Source organism: Pithys albifrons, chromosome 3, assembly GCF_047495875.1.
Source record: "Pithys albifrons albifrons isolate INPA30051 chromosome 3, PitAlb_v1, whole genome shotgun sequence".
NCBI classification, from domain to species: Eukaryota; Metazoa; Chordata; class Aves; order Passeriformes; family Thamnophilidae; genus Pithys; species Pithys albifrons.
This window is the reverse complement of record NC_092460.1, coordinates 11,644,469-11,662,886: the sequence shown is the minus strand read 5'-3', so window position 1 is coordinate 11,662,886 and position 18,418 is coordinate 11,644,469. Positions and strand designations below refer to the sequence as shown.

Genomic DNA, 18,418 nt, shown 5'->3' with positions numbered 1-18,418 from the left:
AACTCAGTTTAAACAGAATTCCTTTCAGAGCTGAATGAGGCATTTGAAGTTGCCCCACATTGAATGTTGTTTTGTTTTGCTTCCCCTCAAAGATGAGATTTGAGGCAAATCATATATGGCTTGTGCATCATACTGTTAACCTTGGTCCAAGTATTTTGGTTTCACCTATTGAAGCTGGTATTCACCCCACATTGTGCTTATGCAGCTCTTACAAAGGAGTCAGTTCTCATGAACACCCAGTTCCCAGCAGCGATGAATGTGGAGGTTACTAATACATGGAATGGGTTTATCTCTTCCTGTGAACACACCTCCAATGACCTACCCTTTCTCTCTGTTCAAGATGCTCGTAGAGCAACTTGTGGATTGGGAAGGCTGAAAAGTGGTTACCAGCTACTGACCTCTGAAATGGTTCCTGAATTGAAGCTTTCATTTGGGGCAGTGGTGAGGCAGGGGGGTAGGTTTGCTCCTGTGCTGGTGGGCCACAGCATTCCTTGTTCAGAGCAAGCATGTGGCAGCTTCCAAATAGCACAGGCAGCTCGGTTTGAAGAATTGCTCCCTAATTACCCTCCTGCTTGATGAGAGTGACAGCTCACTGTGCTGATCCCAGTTGTATAGCTGCTGGTCTCCCATCACCTCTTGGAAGTTGAAGTGGGCACTGGGATGCTCTGGCAGCCTCTTCTCCCTCCTTCAGGGCACTGCCCCCCTTGTTTGTCACAGCAGTCTCAGCTGACAAAGCCTGAGTACTGGCCTTTCTGTAGGTGTTGCCGTAAAAGTCTGTAAAAAGACTCCAAGCCAAGTTTTGTAGGAGATAAGATAATGGACAGGCACTTTAATGAGCAACCCCGCTCATCCAGGAATACACCGACGTGCGCGCATTCAAGCTCTAAGTTCTACAGCTTTTATAACATAACCTATCCAATCACTACTGTCCACATGTCCAGTTCCACCTCTGTCCCCCCCCAGTTCCCACCCCGGTTGAATTGGGGCTGGGGTCGTTGGGACCCTCTGTCTTCATCCACCTCCTCTTCTTCAGCACACAAAGGTTCTCTGGATGCTCTCCAGGGCTCCGGGTCACACTGCTCCATGTTTATGTTCTCTTCTGATATGCTTTAATCAGGTACCTTGAGAAAGAGACTAAATAGCTGGCAGATCTTAGCTGCCTGTTCTGGAGCAGGGGTAGAGATAGAAGGACTTTATGCTACAAGCTGCTAAATATTAAATCACTAAAATCTACAGCATTACATCTACTGTGTTCCTAAAATCTACAAAATATGAAAATTGAAAAATCAAAAAACCCCCTTTGGCATCAAGGTAAGGTGTGACACTGTGCCTGTGTATGTGTTCTGGGTTGTGAAACAAATCTGAGACATGCAAGGGAAGAGAGGGTGGGATGGGGCTTTGCTTTGGGTAAATCCTCTTGTAGTGGTGAATCCTTAGAACTGCTAAGGCATGGAAATATATGTCCACCACAGCAATGTTTAGTTGGTATGTCAGAAAAAATGCTCTACCAGGTTGTCCAGAGGACCTAGGATCACACCAGCTAGTCCATAGAGACAAATCCACACATGAAGACAAACCCTTTCTTTTACCCTATTCTGAAAATGACGCTGAGGGAGAGGAGCAGGGCTTTAAGTAAGTGAGTGATGCTGAAAAGTGGGGTCACAGCAACCATTTACCAAATGAAATCTGTCTGGCTTCATATTGGTTTGGCATCTGCCTCAGCATCTGTACTATTCCTTTTCAGGAGATCTCTGTTTCAGCTGGAATGGGGTAGCTGTGACTGGGAGCATGAACCTCCTCACAATCACCTCACATTCTCAATTCGCCCCATCAAGACATTTTTCATTGAAAATGAGACATGAACATATCAAAAATACTCCTGAGCCAAAAAAGCCCCATCAGTAGTTTAGAATGGTGGCAAGTTCAGGAAGTTTCAGTGTTCTTTTCCCTTCATTTCTAGTTAGAAATTATAGACTGGAGACTACCCACACATCATTAAAGCTCCTACATTTAGCATCGATTCTTCCAAAATACTGTCTTCCCCAAAGGGTTTGCTCATGTTTTGGGAATACTTCCCATGGTAGTTTCTGTTGCCTCTCCCAACAGCTACTCCTTTATGTAATTGCTTAGCAAGAGCAAAGCTTTCCCTGCACCCAATCTCAGCTTGGTTTAAGGTTGTCAGGCTTGTAAGTCTGCAGTAATAGCGGATACTTTGGAGATCTGGGGTGAAGAGATCCAGATTTGGGGTGCTGCTCTAAACTTCCTGGCCTCCAGACACTCACTAGTTCAGTGTGCACAGGTTATCTTGGCCATCCTTGGGGTATAAAAGGGACCAAATCCCACAATCCCACCTGGGATCCCTGGCAGACTGCTGACCTCTAGTGCCTACTGTAGGAGCATGGTGTGAGTTGTGGTGCAATTTATGGCCCACATGCCACTGTGTGTAATAGCCAGAAAAGCTCTGCCATATGTTCGTTTCATCCAGGTGTGGTTTGGGAGCTGGCCTTGCAAGAATACTGTACCCAAATGCAAAGAGGAGCAGGACCTCAAAGTGGCCTTAAATTGTGCTTGCTGCCCCTCTCCAATAGCACATAGGCGTATCTGTGAATGAAAGTTAAGGCTGTCAGAGGGCTCCCAGCTGTGTCAAAGCACTCAGCAACTGAAAGACAGACCCCTTTCCTCCCTATTCCCAACTTCATCAGAATGAAGGAAATCAGCAGCACTTGTATATGACATCTCCATACCCAATAGCACCATGTCACCCCTATATTTGCTGGCTGTGTGGGTCTGCTTGGTGCAGCAGCAGAGGCTGCAGAACTCTCCCAGCCCAAGGGAAGACTTTTTTGCTTGAACCGAAGGATGAAGAAACTTTGTTTAGGTAGCACTTGCCTCCTCTGCTCAGGAGGATGACCGGCAGCTGCCGACACACAAAGACAAGATGGATGGAAAGGACATGACGGAGCTGCCTTGGATGGGGTGATGTGGCACATGCAAGTGTCTTTCCTCCAAGGAGGCTTGAGATGGTGCTGTTTGCGATGTCCCCATCTATTACAGAGCTCCTGGTTTCTCCTTGTCTTGGCTTAGATGGCAGAAACTTCATTTACAATTTGCTTTGCAACATGCCAGCCTGGCAACTGCAGTGAGAGAGAGGGAGAGCGAAAAAGAAATATGTAACTAGGTCAGTCTGCTCCATGTTACAGCTTCATCCTTTACCCAGGGAGGAGTTGTGGTCTTTGCCTGCCTCTTGCTGTTCTCATTCAGTCACTTGATGGGGTTTCAAGCTACTTTGAGCTTGCAACCTTCACATCAAGACTTTTTCCTTTTTTTTTTCCTTCCTTAACTTGGCTGCCACGTTCCACTCTGCTTCTTTCAACCTGTGTTCAGAGCCTCACAGGGGAAGAAACCTTTTGCTGTATTTAATTGTAAAAGTTCCTTCCCTATAAAAGTCTTGGCAAACTGGGCTGGCTCAGTGGTTAGTTCTTTGCTCTCCGCCTTGTAGGGGCAAAGTTCAGTTACTTAGCATCTGGCTGCTTGTTCCTGTATCCAAGAAGGAGTTTTTAATCACAGTAGGACTGGATGGTTTGCCTTATTCACAGCAGGGCTACAACGCCAATTGCCATTAGATGTCTTGTTCAAATATGGCCTGAATCGTTAGCGAAGTTTTAACTGTTTTGTGGCCAGTGCATGAAGAATTGCTGGGCTCAGCCTGTTTGTTGGTGGGTGGATGTGCCTGTTCAGTAAATGCATCCATGAAGAGAGCACTAGGGGTTTCTCATTGCCCTTTTTGCACCTCTGCTGTGTTTGTTTTATTTACCAAAGACAAATGAATGCATGGGGTGGACAAGGTCAAGCCCATGCAGATGTCCTTGAAGGCTGAGGGATGCAGACAGAGACTGGTGTGTTCTCCCTGTGCAACCAGAGGTTGTGACCGTCCCGCTTTCCTTATCCCTCAGCACATTCCCCTGTGGCCAGACAAGCAGGGCTGTCCTACTGCAAAAATTTCCCAACTCCATTATGAAAAGCCCTCTCCCACAACATTTTGTCTCCCACCCATCTACAAACCTTCCCTTCCTTGTGGTGATCCTCACTGATGCCTTCCTGTGTCATCCTCCTTTTCTGCTCTCTTGGACTACAGCTGGAGAGACAAAGTGGTGCAGTGAGGGTCCAAATTGGCTTTGGAAACACTACTGGCTTGGTATCGTTAATACTATCAGTATGAAAGTAGAGATGGCACATATGGGTTGTTAGTAAGCAGGATGTTAATTAGGGTGAGGTGCTGCATTACTCACTAGGCTAGATCCTGTCCTCTGGCAAGAGGGACTGTCATCACACTGTCCTCCCTGTGAACAGGAGGGCTGGAGATGGGTGCCGTGGGCAGAGCGCATCCTCCCGTCAGTTCATATGTGTACCTCTGCCTGTGACCATGTGGGGAAGATTTTCCTTCACTGGGCCTGGATCCAACAGCAAAAGGCACCAGGAATCATCTGGAAGAGAAGCTCTCCTTGTCAAATATTAGTGAGTGTTTTAGAGGCAAAACTGATTTTTTCTTGTTCCTAATGATTCTTATACAACTCATGCTCAGACAGTATTTGCAAACCATAGGGAGAAAAAGATTTAAAAACAACAACAACAGAAGAGCATTAGCAGGAAATAATCTCATCAGCCCCAACTCTCCAGCAGTGCTGAAGACAGGAAAATGATGCCTTTTTATTAGCCTTATTGTCTTTAATTAAAGCATTCAGCAGAACCCTCTGATAATGGACTGCAAGTGAGGTCGGCAGCATTTGTAATAACACAATACAGAGTTCAATTAAGTTGTACTTTTGTAGCTTTTCATCTCCAGTTTAAACAAGATCATGATATATACAAAATGATTACCTTTCTGAGCTGTGGAAAAAGAGGGGGGAACAGGGGCTTGGGAAGACAAATCACTTGTTGCTGTGTAACTGATGCTATAAAAACATTCCCATTTCCCCACAGCATTTTCATGTGTTCAGCCAGCTTGTAGGGCTGGCTGTAATTTGGCTGCTATACTGCAGCCATTAGGTATGGCTTGCTTTCCCACAGTTTCCTTTCACTGTGGGTAACCACTGCAGTTTTCCTAAACCTGAACCTATAAAAAATTTATTTTTGATGGTTGCAATACCTAAGAACTCCAAACAAACAGGGGGATCAGAGAAGGCAGAAGAAAAGGTCAGAGGTCCAGGTATAACCATTTGAGCTGAAAGCCTGTGGATGATTGACAAGCAGTTGATATTTGCTGCTCCTTCTTTTCCCTGCTCTTTTGAATTATTGGTCATAAAACACCCTGCAGTCACACACTTGCTGTGTCAGAGAGTGAGAGAAGCCAAGGAAAGACCCACATGGCTAACACTTAACTTTATCTTCACCATTAAGTAATGCTAAATTAGAATGAAATCGCTCTGGTAATACAGGTGACAGCTATATGGAGACCAAATGAATTCCCTATGATCAGTGCCGTTAAAGAGAGCACATCGGCAGAATTCATGATGATGGGACGCTTACCATGAATATAACTCATGTGCGTGCACAGGAAACTCATGGTAAATCTGGCTGGGCTTTATGTCATGTTTTTTTTTTCTTTCTTTTTTTTTTTTTAGAAGTGGCTTTTAAAGCTTCTGTTCAGTTTTTCATCTCTCCAGTACTGGTGTAAATTTGCAGTAACTTCATTGCACTGCTAACCCACTATGGCAGAGAGGAAGAGATCTGAATAGAAAGCAGGGGATTTACTAAGGCTTCTGACAGAGATACTGAATGCTTCCATCTCTCATGTTGATGTTGCCCAGGCTGTGCAGCCTCGTGCTGCCACTCAGAGATGCTCCTTAATGGCCTGGGACAGGAACCATCACCAGTGGGACTGTGGTCCATGGTGCAGTGCTGGCTCACAGCAACAAACAGGTCCATATGTACAGCCCAAGTGCTGAATCTGAGCTGAGATGCCTGCAGATATTTCTTGCCATGAAGTTAATGTGGGACTGTTTCTGTGACATTTACAGCTCCCATCGATTGCTGTAGCCTTACACAAAAAAGAGGATTGAACTGTGCTTGATCTGAGGCACAGCTGTCCCCACAGGCTGTGTCGCTTGCTGCTTTCATTGTGTTGAAAGAAGCAGGTTTCAGAGAGGAGGCTGTGCCTACGTAGCTTTAGCATGTGGGTTTTCCTTGCCAGGATGATGGGCTTGCCATGATGGTATTAATTAGTCCATGCTTATGGAACAAGTTTATGCTGACTGTCATGCTGTGGTACCTCATGTTGTCACACTTTGTCTCACAAGGATACTATCCTCAGCATACAGGCAAAAATTACAATAAGAGACAATTTTCTCTGCCTCCTTACAGCTCAGTTTTACCTGAATGCAGTTAATTTTGCATGTTTTTACCATCTCTCACATAGTGCAGCTATGTGCTGTTAAACAGCTGTTCAGCTCCACCCTAGAAAAATTGCTTCAATAAAGCACATTTCCCACACAGGTCATATATTGGTTAATTCATCCTTTTGGGAGAAATTCCAGACAGGAAATGTGGAGGCAAAGGAAGTTGTCCCAGCAGAGCATGACAACAGTTAAATTAAATCCAACCCTGGCTCCCATTACCTGCCATAGTTACTGAAATTAAAAGAAAAAGCAAAGGCTGCACCAGGGCCCATCATTGCCACTGCTGAGTGCTCCATCTCATGGGGTAGCTATCAGCAGTTTTATCCTGGAGAAGGTGAGTCAAGTTTTAAATAGTAACTTTTTAACTTCTGTGATTCAAACAGCTGGTCTATATTTATGTTCTCTGGCTAAATTTCAGGGCAGTGCCATACCTATGCTATATTCTGATCAAGGTATGTTAGATGGGTAAGGGGGGATCCTAATGTGCCCAACCCCCTTTATTCACGATGTTAAATACTGTTGAAAAGGGAAGACACATTGGAGCTGTTTAGAACTGAACTGACCTCTAGATTTTGGAGTTTAAGGAGGTACAAAAGGAGTTGCCTCTGACTGTTCCCCTCGGAACATGCATTCCACCAAACCTGTTTGGGTTTGTGGATATGACTTTGTATGGTCATGGCAGGAGTCACTTCTGTGCAGACCCAGCCTGTTGCGTGCTCCACATGGCTTTGCTGTTATTGCACCCTGACTGCTGCTGAGACAATTTCTTGCCTATTAAAATGCAGTTACAGCCTGGAAAGCAATAGGGTAAGAATGGCTTATCAGTGCTCCGTAGCTATGTGCTCCAATCATCCATACCAAAGGCCTGAGAATGCTCCCACAGAAGCCAATAAGACTTTTACCATTGGCTTCAAAAGCAGCAGAGAGCAATTTAGCTGCTGCCATCAGACAAAGCAGGTTAGGCTACAGCTGGTACTTCCACAGCTAACTTGGCTCTGGAATCCTGACAATCTAAATGTATTTTTGCTGCATGGGATGTTTAAAAATAGACAAGACAAAGTAGCAGGGAAAACAGATTGCTGGGAATATTCCCTCCCTGGTAGGAGAAATGGACTAGCTGAAACTAACAGGGCTTTTCCATCTCCAATGTGTATAAGTCTATGATTTTTGTCAGCAAACTAAGCACTTCTGAGCCGGAGGCAGCACAGAAAGCCGCTAAAAGCAATTTAGAGGTGCTGGTATCATAATTTCTCAATCCAAGACAACTTCTGGTTTTGCATACATTGTAGGGCTCTGGAAGATTCCCTTGAATCCAGTATGATGCAGTATCTTCAGTGGAGGCAATCCCATGGACATGAATCATAAATCACAATAATGTGAAAGTCTTGATAAGGCTGTTGTCCCCACTGCCTCATGGGAGGAGGATATCAAGTGTACAACATTAGAGAAGATCAAAGAGGCACCTACCAGCTATTAAATCACCAATAATGGGTGACTTTGCCTGCCCACATATATGTAGGCCAGCGATGTTTAGTGAATCAATGTCTCAATACCTTAAATTATCCTCGGAACAGTTACTTTGAAGGCATGCAAGGCAAGGGGTAGGGTTTTTTTATTTTGCCTTGGATTTGTCCATGGAGGATGTGAATCAGGACAAATAGCTTCCTACACACAAGCAATCATAGTTTAGCTGTTTGTCACCCTCATGGACTGCATCAAAATTTGGTCAGGAGCTCTGATCTTTTGAAAGCAGAAGCTAAAAGAATTTGAAGAGTACTAAATGAAACCCAAAGTTAAACCCCCTCAGACTATATATACTGTTCAGTCAGTGAATCTGTGTTCTCAGGGGACAGCAAGAGGGCTGTATGAATGGTAGAGGGAAGTGATGTATAAGCTGAATAAATACCTTTCCTAGAAGTGGAGGCAGCCCAGGGAAGCCAGGAGAAAGAAGCACAGACCTGGCCAGGGCTGGTGTGAAAGCATGGCCTCTGCTTTCTGCACTCCCTTCAGTGTGGGATTAGGCAAGAGAATACCCTGTCTGAAAACTGGAGATACCTTGTCATTTCAGGGGCAACTGCAGAGTAGCCTCTACTCACTCCTGCTGGATGCTGTGCCTGCTCAGCCCAAACTAGGGACTCACCCTTGCAGAAAAATGACAGGGCAGCCAACTCAGCTTCTCAAAATGCTTGGCTGGAAAATCTTAAGCGGACTCCATACAAACCTGAGTGTTTCATTAGCCAGATTTTCCACTCGGGAAGCGAGGCTATGACTGTATTGACCTTATACAAAATTAGAGCTGTTTAAGCAGGTAACAGCCAGACAGCTGGGTGCAACCATGTGATGGAGATGCTTGTCTCTATTTGCAGGCAAGCTGTATGTGTGTTTCCATTTTGCTCAACTTTTGCTGCTTGTTTATTTAGTTAATAAGCGACAGCAATCTGCCACATATAGCCATGCAAACAGCAGAGCAGAGAGCATCCAAACAAGGATTTCTGTTGAACACTTGCTGGCCTTATGGCACAAGTTATGTTTAACCTGCCATTCGAGAGAACTGGAGGGAGATACTTGTATGTAACAAGGTTTTTCCCATGGTGGGGCATGTCCTGTCCCTGCCCATCAGTCTGGGTACAAGACTAATGTGTTCCCAACCCTGGGCTGGGGAGACTGGGCAGTGTGTCAACATCTCCCTCCTCACAACCAACTCATCATAGCTGGACTGGGCTTGCAAAAACGTTTGTGCATTGTCTCTCAGGAGGCAGACAGGAGGAGGTGACCAGACTTTTCTGTCCATGTTAATGTTTTAGAGAAAGAAAGGAGAAGGAAGACAGTGTGGACAGCTGCTGCAAAATTTCACCCTCATTCATCTCCACAGGTGTACTAATGTTGCATTTCAGCATGCTCTGCCACTGTCTTGTCTTCTATTTGTGCATCCAACAGTCCCTTCTGAATTTTTGAGTGTTAGTCTTATGGCCTCCTGCTTTTATCCATCAGCCTTAGGTGCCCCAGATGCTACTCAGGAGTGAAATAGAGCTGCTGCCTTTGTGAGTTATCAATCTTCCCCCTCTGGTGGTGATGATGTTGGTCACCAGCATCATCAGCTGTCCTGTCATGGATTTGTGCTGCAAGTCTTTAGTAAAGTAGAGATCGACTGAGATGCACAAACTCATTTTAGGGGATTGTCAGGCAGGCAAGAGATTGACCCCTGATTCTGGACCTGTATTGTAGGCATATGCTAAAGGACTGACTGCGCTTCCTCATTACTGTGTAAACTCATCTCATCACAATGCCTCTGCTGTCCACATTTTACAGCATGGTCTCTGGATGACTGAATTGCTGGCCCAGGTGTATGATTTCTAGTACTGTTCCCAGAAATCCCTTTTTTACAGAACAGGTATTTGTATATCTGTGTTTTCTTTCCCAGGGTCTTCACTGTTCATATCTGGACCATTTCTTCCCACGGTGCTGTGAGTACTTTCCTGCAATGTGAGTGGCTTGAATGGAAAATGAACGAGCAAAGAGAGGGAATCTCCTTGGGAGCTCTCTGAAATTAAACAGGGGAGGCAACAGCAAACATTTCCCAGTGGGCCCTGGGAAATTGCTAAAGGCAGCAAAAGTCTCCTGGAAAATACTTTCTAGTAGTTTTCAGATTGGGTCCTAGTTGTCTAGAGAGTGTATCAGGGACCCCAGTCCCATCGTGCTAGATGCTGTATGGGCACAGAACAAGAAAGAACGTGCACACACATACATGCATCACTTCTTGCATATATACATGTTAAATCAGATGCTTTTGGATCTTCAGTTAACTGTCTGTTATGTGTTTGCAGGTCCTCTTGGAGCACAAATGAACACATGCTACCTAGTTTATCCTCGCTTAGCTGCTAATTAGGAGGTTTTTAGGATGTACAATTTGAGGTGTTACCAATTAACTCAATTGTGGACCAAGACCAAAGCTGTTATTTGCTTTGTCATAGCAATTAAAAGCCAAATAAACAAATAATAGTGTCTTTTCACTCTTCTGTCTGCACTTTAGAACAGCTGTGCAGCATGATAATAATAATTTCATTGTCTACTTTCCAAAACTCTACATTTAAAGCAGATCATAAAAAGTCTCCACATGGCTTACTTTGCCTAATTGTTACAAACTCAGGCTGTGAATCCCAGAAGAAAGAATATATCTTACTTAAAAAAAAAAGACACAAAAAATCCAATCAAAAGGAAGAAAATGAAGAATGAAATATGTTAGACTTTGTCCGTCTGTTGTTTATGATCAGAAGTTTTGAAAGAAGTCATGAGAGAGAAGTGCTTGATGTCCACAGGACTTCAGAGGGGCTTAGTATTCATTTCACTGTAGCTTTTCTGAAAACTGTGTAAAAAAAAAAGAATCTTAGTTCCAGAGAACAAGCACAAATTAGCACTATTTTTTTTCATTCTTTTAGCTTTAGACATTTCTTTTCCAGTTTCCCAGGAAGGCACCAGCCATGGAGTTTGGCTTAGCTTGCTTGTGCTGTACACTCTTCTAGTGGCCAGTTTCACCCTGAGATGTCCTTGCTCCTCAGAGGTCTCTGCTCAGTTGGAGGAGCAAAGAACAGGAAGGAGAGGAGCCAAGCTGACGGGAATGAAGTGGACCGGGAAAAGCAAAATGAAGGGTCACAAATGCCAGTCAGAGGACTGACCCTGGAGCTGAAGCTGTGGAATGACCAGCAGAGACTTCACAGGTTTGCCCGCCTTCATCCCTATCCTTCTGTCCCATAAGCCTATTTTCCTTGACCCTAGTAGCATGACCATGAGATAAAGGGCAACAAACAGAAACAGAATGCACATGGTCCTGGTCCCCCCCCCAGCAGGCAGTGGTAAGTCCACATAGGTAGGTGAGCTCTCAGCCTTCAGCAGTTCCCTTCAAAGGTCACATCTAATGAGGAAGAGCCTGGATTTTGACATAATTTATGTTTTTAGCAAGTCGGTCTCTTCCAAGACAGTGAAGAAGTCCAGCTGGGAACCCATATGGGGAAGCATATATATATTCCATAAACTTGTTATCCCTAGAAACTTCTTGTATGTACTATGTGTGAGCTCACTCTATACACCTACTCTTCACCACAACCTCATTTTAGACATTGCATGACAGATAGTCCCACTGATACCTGTCAGCATTTTTTAATTTCTCCTTGGAGTCCAGTCTAAAGCAGTTGGTGCTCTCTTTCAGAGAGGAAAAACAGTTTCCTGGTCTTTCCATAAGTTTTTAGTCACTCACAGCAGCCTCAGTCATCACCCCCTCCATGGCTGGAGAATCAAATTCATCCTCATCTGATTATCTGTGGGAAAATGCAGCCCAGGTGCTTGGAGAATATCACCAGTGGGTTCCCTTAGGCCCCTGGCAAAAGCTGGGCAATATTTGGGCATAGTCCCTGATTTAGTGTTGTGTCAGTTTGAGTTCTTACTTGAAAACAATTAAATTTAGCACAGCAGATACATGTCCCGTTACTTCAGCATTGATCAAGGGGGATAAGTTATACAAGTATTGGAATCCTGCTTGAGGTAGGTACCCACATCCTCAGAAACACAGACTGGGTGAAGTGGACAGGTCTGTTTCTTCTCTCAGTTCTGATGTGACCAGACTATTGGTGGTCATGGTGGTGTATCCTGGCACCAGGAATGCTTGATCCTTAGCTGAGGTGAAGCTACAGCTATAGGCACATGCAATTTAGCCCACCCAAGAGTGTTAGAAGGATGGCAAAACTGCATATTAAGCCTACCTCAAGGTTGCTCATGGGGACAGGCATGTGTGTGGTGATAACACTGCCTGAACATGAATCTGCATTCACACCATGCTACTGCAGGCACCTACGGATGTGCTCCAAGCTAAGTCTGCCTACACCCGAAGGTGGGTGCCCCCAGCCCACAAGAGTTACTGTTACACTTCAACTTGGATGCTCTCAATAAAAGTGCATCCCCTCACTTCCTACGTTCATTCACTTGTCAAGAGCAGACTCGTTTTAACACTGTGGATTCTAAATTTTCTCTGATGTAATTATTGTTTGACACTGCAGCCTTTCCAACCACCTTACGTAAGGAAAAAGAGAGAATTAAATATGAGAAGGCTAAAAATAAAATTATTAAAAGGAGACAGAAGACAGAAGCTGTCTTGTGAGCAGCAGGATTGATGTGGTGCCTCTGGGAGATGGTACGTGGTGCCAAAGGAGATGTTCTGCTTTTAGGCAGTCCCTTTTATTGTATTTCAGTGAAGTTGTGTGCTTTTCTGAAGTTCTTAGGTGCAGTGCTTTTAGAAATGAGTCTGTTCTTTCTCTTTGCTCTTGCAAAAACTGCAGCTTTCATACCATTTCCCAAGTCAATCTTCTTGTACAGACTGCAGCCAAAATTTCCCTTCCCTAATTAACCCAGAATGGTTTTTGAAGAAGTTTTAGCCGCAGAGAACATCAAATTTAGCTCTTAGCCTGGAGCCAAGCTCTGGGCTAAAGAACACATGTCATTTTAGGAATTCATGCAGATGCACCTTGACATCTGGGATGTGATATGTCACCTGCACACTTCCCCGCTGAGATAATGAGCAGTAGTGGGCACTGCTGATGGTGCAGGTGGAGTGCAGAAGGTTTTTCCCATTCATTCCAACACTTTTGTCCAAACTATGTACCTAATTGCAGGAGACTTTTTTGACAAATGTGAGTCTCTTGTGTTGGTATTTGTCCATGTGTAACTCAGTCACATCATTTTCCCCTCTGGGTTGATTTGGAGGAGAGTTGCTGGAGTATTTCCCAAGTTATGAACCCGTAAGGGATTGAGTTTTCCATTAAGCTGTTGTTTACCACAGCTAACGCCTCTGTCACGCGAAAAGGCAGACAGAAATAAGTAAAATGTAGGTTTTTATTGTGGATTTTGGGACTTTAATAAAGCCTGGTTTACACATTCCTGGTGACCAATACGTGCTGAAATTCAGGTATGGAGAGTGGGGCTGGAAGGATCACATGCCTCAAGTCAGGACTGCCCAAATTTCCCTCTCTGCAATGACTGTAGAAAAACCGGCTGACTGAATTAGGCAAGAACAGATGAACATGCAGTGAATGTCTCATTTACATCAGGTCGCTTTATGACTTCATGGTTTGGGTACTCAACATCTGAGGCACTGGTACCACAGTACTGCAATCCTCGATGCATTCTTGAGCTCTCTGTTCTGCACAGCTGTGACTCATTTTCTCTGTGCTGGTGGTGTTTGGAAAAGGCACGGAACAGGGACAGGGAGCAATGGGCTCATGATGGTATCTTTCACAAAATCTAATTCAGACTCAATAAAGGTAAAATCTTGATGAGCTACATGTGCATCCTGTCTAGAACATCTTTAAGAATAACTGAATGTGGATAGTTGATTACTTTGAAATGCTGAACCAACACCTTTCACTCCTGACAGCTCTTTATGAGCCCATTCAGAATCAAAGCAGAAACAATGATGTAAAGCCTGGATACTCTAACACTCAGGATTAATTTTTTGAGAAACTGCCTACTGTCCAAGAAATATTTGTGGAAAATAACTGTGAGAACAATTCAGACTAGCAATAGCTTGTGGAAAATTGCAAGCATTCTTGAGCAGGAGAAAGTAGGCAAATCTGTTATTTTCTGACTTACTACTTTAGCTCTGGTAGCTGCGTTGCTTTCAGTTTGATGGGGGTTTTGTTGTTTTTTGTGAAAGAATTTATGCAACAAAGAAAACCTATTTTCCCTCTGGGATAAATAACCTCCTGTAATTGCACAACTCCACTGTTTTTAATCGAGTCTGTGTGCCTGCAGTAAGTGGTCTTTGGTTTTCTGACCAAACACCAGTATTTGCAAACTTCATGAAAAACCTCTCCTCTTGAGCTACAGAGCACTATAAGGTTTGTAGTTCCACAGGGGTTGACTTGAGCCAACAAGCAGCAGGGCATGAGGTTAAATTCTGCAGAATATAAGCTTTCACCTATCGCAATACAACATGTATTCCTAGATATTCTGTGAAGAAAACCCTCTGAATACACAGTGAGGCTGGCTTGGTTTCCTGAACTGCCTCTCAAGAAGGACAAAATACAGGAAGCAAGAGTGATTTTCTATGTTTGATTGCCTGTTTATTCTTAAACCGACTGTGGACCAGTTAAATAGTAATGCTACCCTGCTCAACTCTTCTTTTTTGTCAATGAACTCCAGCTACTCTCAAGATGTGCTAGTTTACAGTCACATGAGGGACATTAATAGTGTATTTAAAGTCTGATGAGGTCTTAAGAGCTTCCTTATTAATTTCTACATGAATGCAACACAGGATCCTTGTTCCTATAAGCAGCATGAAGTTTCCCCCCAAGCCCATTGCACAAGGTGGAGCCAAGCTGTCATCTCGTGCTTAACCTGAGATGACCCTGGTAGGGCTGCCAGACATTCGGGCCATAGCATTCCTATGGAAGCACAACCTACATGCTGAACTGCTCTCATAGCAGAGAATGAGCATAAGAGGAGCATGGAGGAGAACCCTGTCCTACTCTTCCTCTTTTCAAAGTATTTTCTAAAGTGATGATGTAGAGATTGTTTTTTGCCACCTCATCAGTAAAGTGGAGCAGCTTTGGCCTTAAGTCCCTTAAAGTGTCATTTTCACTCTACCTTGCTCATAACTTCAAGGTTTGGGATTTTTTTCTTTTTCTTAATTACCAATCAGCCACTCTCCAGCTGCAGTATTAATATGTGGGATAGAGTTGCCTCCAGTGGCTATTTAAACTAAATGCAGACCTACTGAATAAACGCCAGGTGCCAGAAGATTTCTTTTGGTGCAAGAGAAGGTGAGAAACTGCTTTCCAGTTAACATTGCCAATGTATTTCTGAAGCAAAGGATGACACCTTTCTGACTTCAGGACATTGTTGTCTTTCTCTTGCAGAACATGTGTTCTGAAAGCCTGCAGCCATGTCATCTTCAAGCTGACATTTCATGGGGATACTGCAAGATACAGCCAACCTGGCTTGGGATTGCATAGGAGACATCCAAGAGAGTACATGTAATTCAGCTGATATTACAACCCCCCCAGAGGCAAGGTTGACTCCAGACCTAGCCAGCGCTCTGTACAGGCTTGCAGGTGATGCCAGCCAACCTTGTGGATAATGCACAGCCATGACAGACTCTGGAAGCAGCTGCTTAAGACTGTGTTTTTAAATACAGATGAGTTGTGCCCTTGGATAAGTGTCATGATAAGTTCATACCTGGTAAGAGAAGCTGAGCTGCTTCCACACCAGTGCCTCTGTAGGCTGTACATGGAGATTGTGTGAAGGTTCAGCAGCAGTGGTGCAAGAACAAGCCCATATCTCACTGCCCTGTGCCTCGTCCAAGCCTCCCTGCAGTAACACAAATGGCGACCAGCAAGAAGGCTCTGGAAAGGCAGAACAGGTTGAGGGGCTTTGGGAGGAAGGGCAAGTAGTGCCCAGAAGCAGATTTGTGCTCAGGCTCACCACTGGTCCCTTTGCAGTTTGTTTTTGTGGCCCCCTCCCAGCTCAGCAGGATGGATTGTCACAGCTCCTCAAATGGATGCAGCAACTGGGCTGTTGGCCAGGTACTGGAGGCTGTTTCAACTGTTCAGCTTAGGGAGGCTTGGAGGGGATTGTGACTGGGAAGAGTGGTCTCTGGAGAGAGCAGCAGATGCATTGTGTAGCCCTTGCTGCTCTGGACCAGCATCTTCTTTCCTTGCCTGTGCTGGAAGGATGCCACAGAGCAGGAAGCATCAGTCAAACACACTCTCTCACACATCCATACCACTCCCACCATGCATGCATTAAACCTTCACTGGAACAAAATTTCACCACTTTAGTCATCCCTTGGGCTGCCAATTCAAGTAGCACTTCCCAGCCTGGACTCAAAGGGTTAAGGTGGCTTGTTAACTTCAAAGCTGGGCTCAATGAGCACGGTAGGGATCTGAGCAGTGTGGGTCATGGACATCCTTGGGGGCAGGTCCCTTCTCTCCATTCTGTGAAGAGCAGATGTTGCATAAAAACTTCCTTTCAGGGAGGGCATGATTAATCTTTGGTTCTTAAAGGATGACAAATATATTATATTCGCTGACATGCACACGCATTCTCTTCTGCTGACGGGTGACCCCTGTCTTAATGCCAAGCGTATGAGATTCAGCTCTGTAAACGAAGAAGAGAGCTTAGCAAGCTCATTAATGCTTTGAAGTTCCTCATTAGGAGCAGATTCCTCAGGAGCTGGCGAGCACAACACCCTTTGTGAGCATGACTTCATTTGATATTAATGTGGGTGCTGCTGCTGGAGGTATCCAGGGATGCCGTGCTGTGATTCTGCACACACAGATCCTCATGGCAGATTGCTGTGGCTGTAATGAAAAGGGTAAAAGGGAAGCAGAGAAAGTTGCTGTCCCCTCTTGGCACCTAAGGAGACAAGTTTTTCTCCTGGCAGCATATGAACTGGTTGACCCAGTCCTCTACTAAGCTGAGGACCTGCAGCATCCTCCCGTGGAATGCCTGGGGTCCTTCTTCCTTGCTTCCTAGTACCTGTGAATTTTCTCTGGAAGTCAGGGCAATCCCTCCAGACTGGGGAGCTTTGTGTCACTCTCTTTTGAGACCTGGAAACATCTCTTTTTCTAGTCAGTGCCTCTCACCTCTGCATCAGCCAATCAGAAAGCCTCCAAACAGCTCAGCTACCCCAGGGCACAGCCATAAGCAGACCCTGAGGAAGTAAAAAGGGAATTGCTGTCATTTCAAAGCAGAACAGGACTAGGATGGCCTGGATGAGTGGATCTCCAGCAGACAGAATCCTCTGGTGAAAGGGTCTGGCAGGGTTTCTCTGTGTAACAGCATCCCTGTGTGAAGGTGCTGGCCTGGGAAGAGTCAGGATAGAAGGGTGGCTGAAATCACAGACAGAAATTATCAGGCTCCTGTGGCTTAAGGGCTAAAGACCTCCTGCACATGTGCACTTGGAGTTGTGGGTTTGAATCCCATGAGGCTCAATAGATGTGTTTGGGCTTTTTCTTTTCCCCAGATAACAAAAAAGGTGCTGTACCTCACTCTAAAGGAAAAATAAAAACCCTCTTGCACCACTGTCTTTCCCAGCTAAATACTCTAACAGAGTCGCATATGTGGACAGAAGGGGATGAGGAGTGAGACCTGGGGTGCAAGGTCAGGGCCTTAAATATATGCTGTGTCTGGCTGAGGGCTGACAGGCTGCTAGAGCTGCTCCCTTCCTCTGAGGACCCAGCAGGATTAGGCTGATACCCTCCAGAGATGTCCCTCCCATACCAGAGTCCCTGTCAGTGTCATAACCAGGGACTGTGATCTTTGCACAAGGACCTAGGGTGGCACATAGTAGCTGTGACACCCTCCATGGCCCATCAGATCTGCTGTCTCCCAGTGAGATTTTCCGCCAGTTGCTGGGGACATTAAAGAAAGCAGTAAGGAGGGAATAGTGTTGCTGGGCTTGGGAAGTGTCTTGGGTTGGGATCTCAAGGACTTGGTGATGTGTGTGTCCTCAGGGAAGGTGGTGGGCCACAGGAGAGCACACAGCCCACCAGGATGGCCGAGTGGTGAAGGCGTTGGACTTAAGATCCAATGGGCACAAGCCCACGTGGGTTCAAACCCCACTCCTGGTAGGAATTTTCTTTTCCTCCAAGTCCAAACTCCCCATCCAGCTTTTGAAGAATCAGCTCAGAGCAGGGGTGGGAGCTCTGCGCCCTGTGCCTGGGAACAAGGATGTTCAATGCCCAGCATGATGACCCTGATGGGACTGGGCCACCGTACCATCCAAGCTGAATGTGTACGGAGACATGAGCCAGTCCCTCTGACACACAGGCTGTAGATCTCATCTTTCATGCAGGAAGTGCTGAGACTGTCGTGGGCTTGAATCCCACATGCTCCCAGAATAGCAACTTGCTTTTCCCATGGCAGAAATTAAAAAACCTCACTACCCGTAACAGGGAAAACGAAAGGTGTTGAACACTAAACAGCTCAGGCAAGTCACAAATGGAAACCAGTGCAAACAAGTGGGTTCAGAGAGA

The 18,418-nt window shown here is 45.2% G+C and overlaps 1 non-coding gene across 1 annotated transcript; it reads left to right on the top strand.

Moving 5' to 3' along the window:
• The first annotated feature begins 17,930 nt into the window (after window positions 1-17,930).
• Window positions 17,931-18,013, top strand: TRNAL-UAA (transfer RNA leucine (anticodon UAA)). The gene has a single exon. It is a non-coding gene; the product is annotated as a tRNA-Leu (tRNA).
• Window positions 18,014-18,418: the final 405 nt, after the last annotated feature.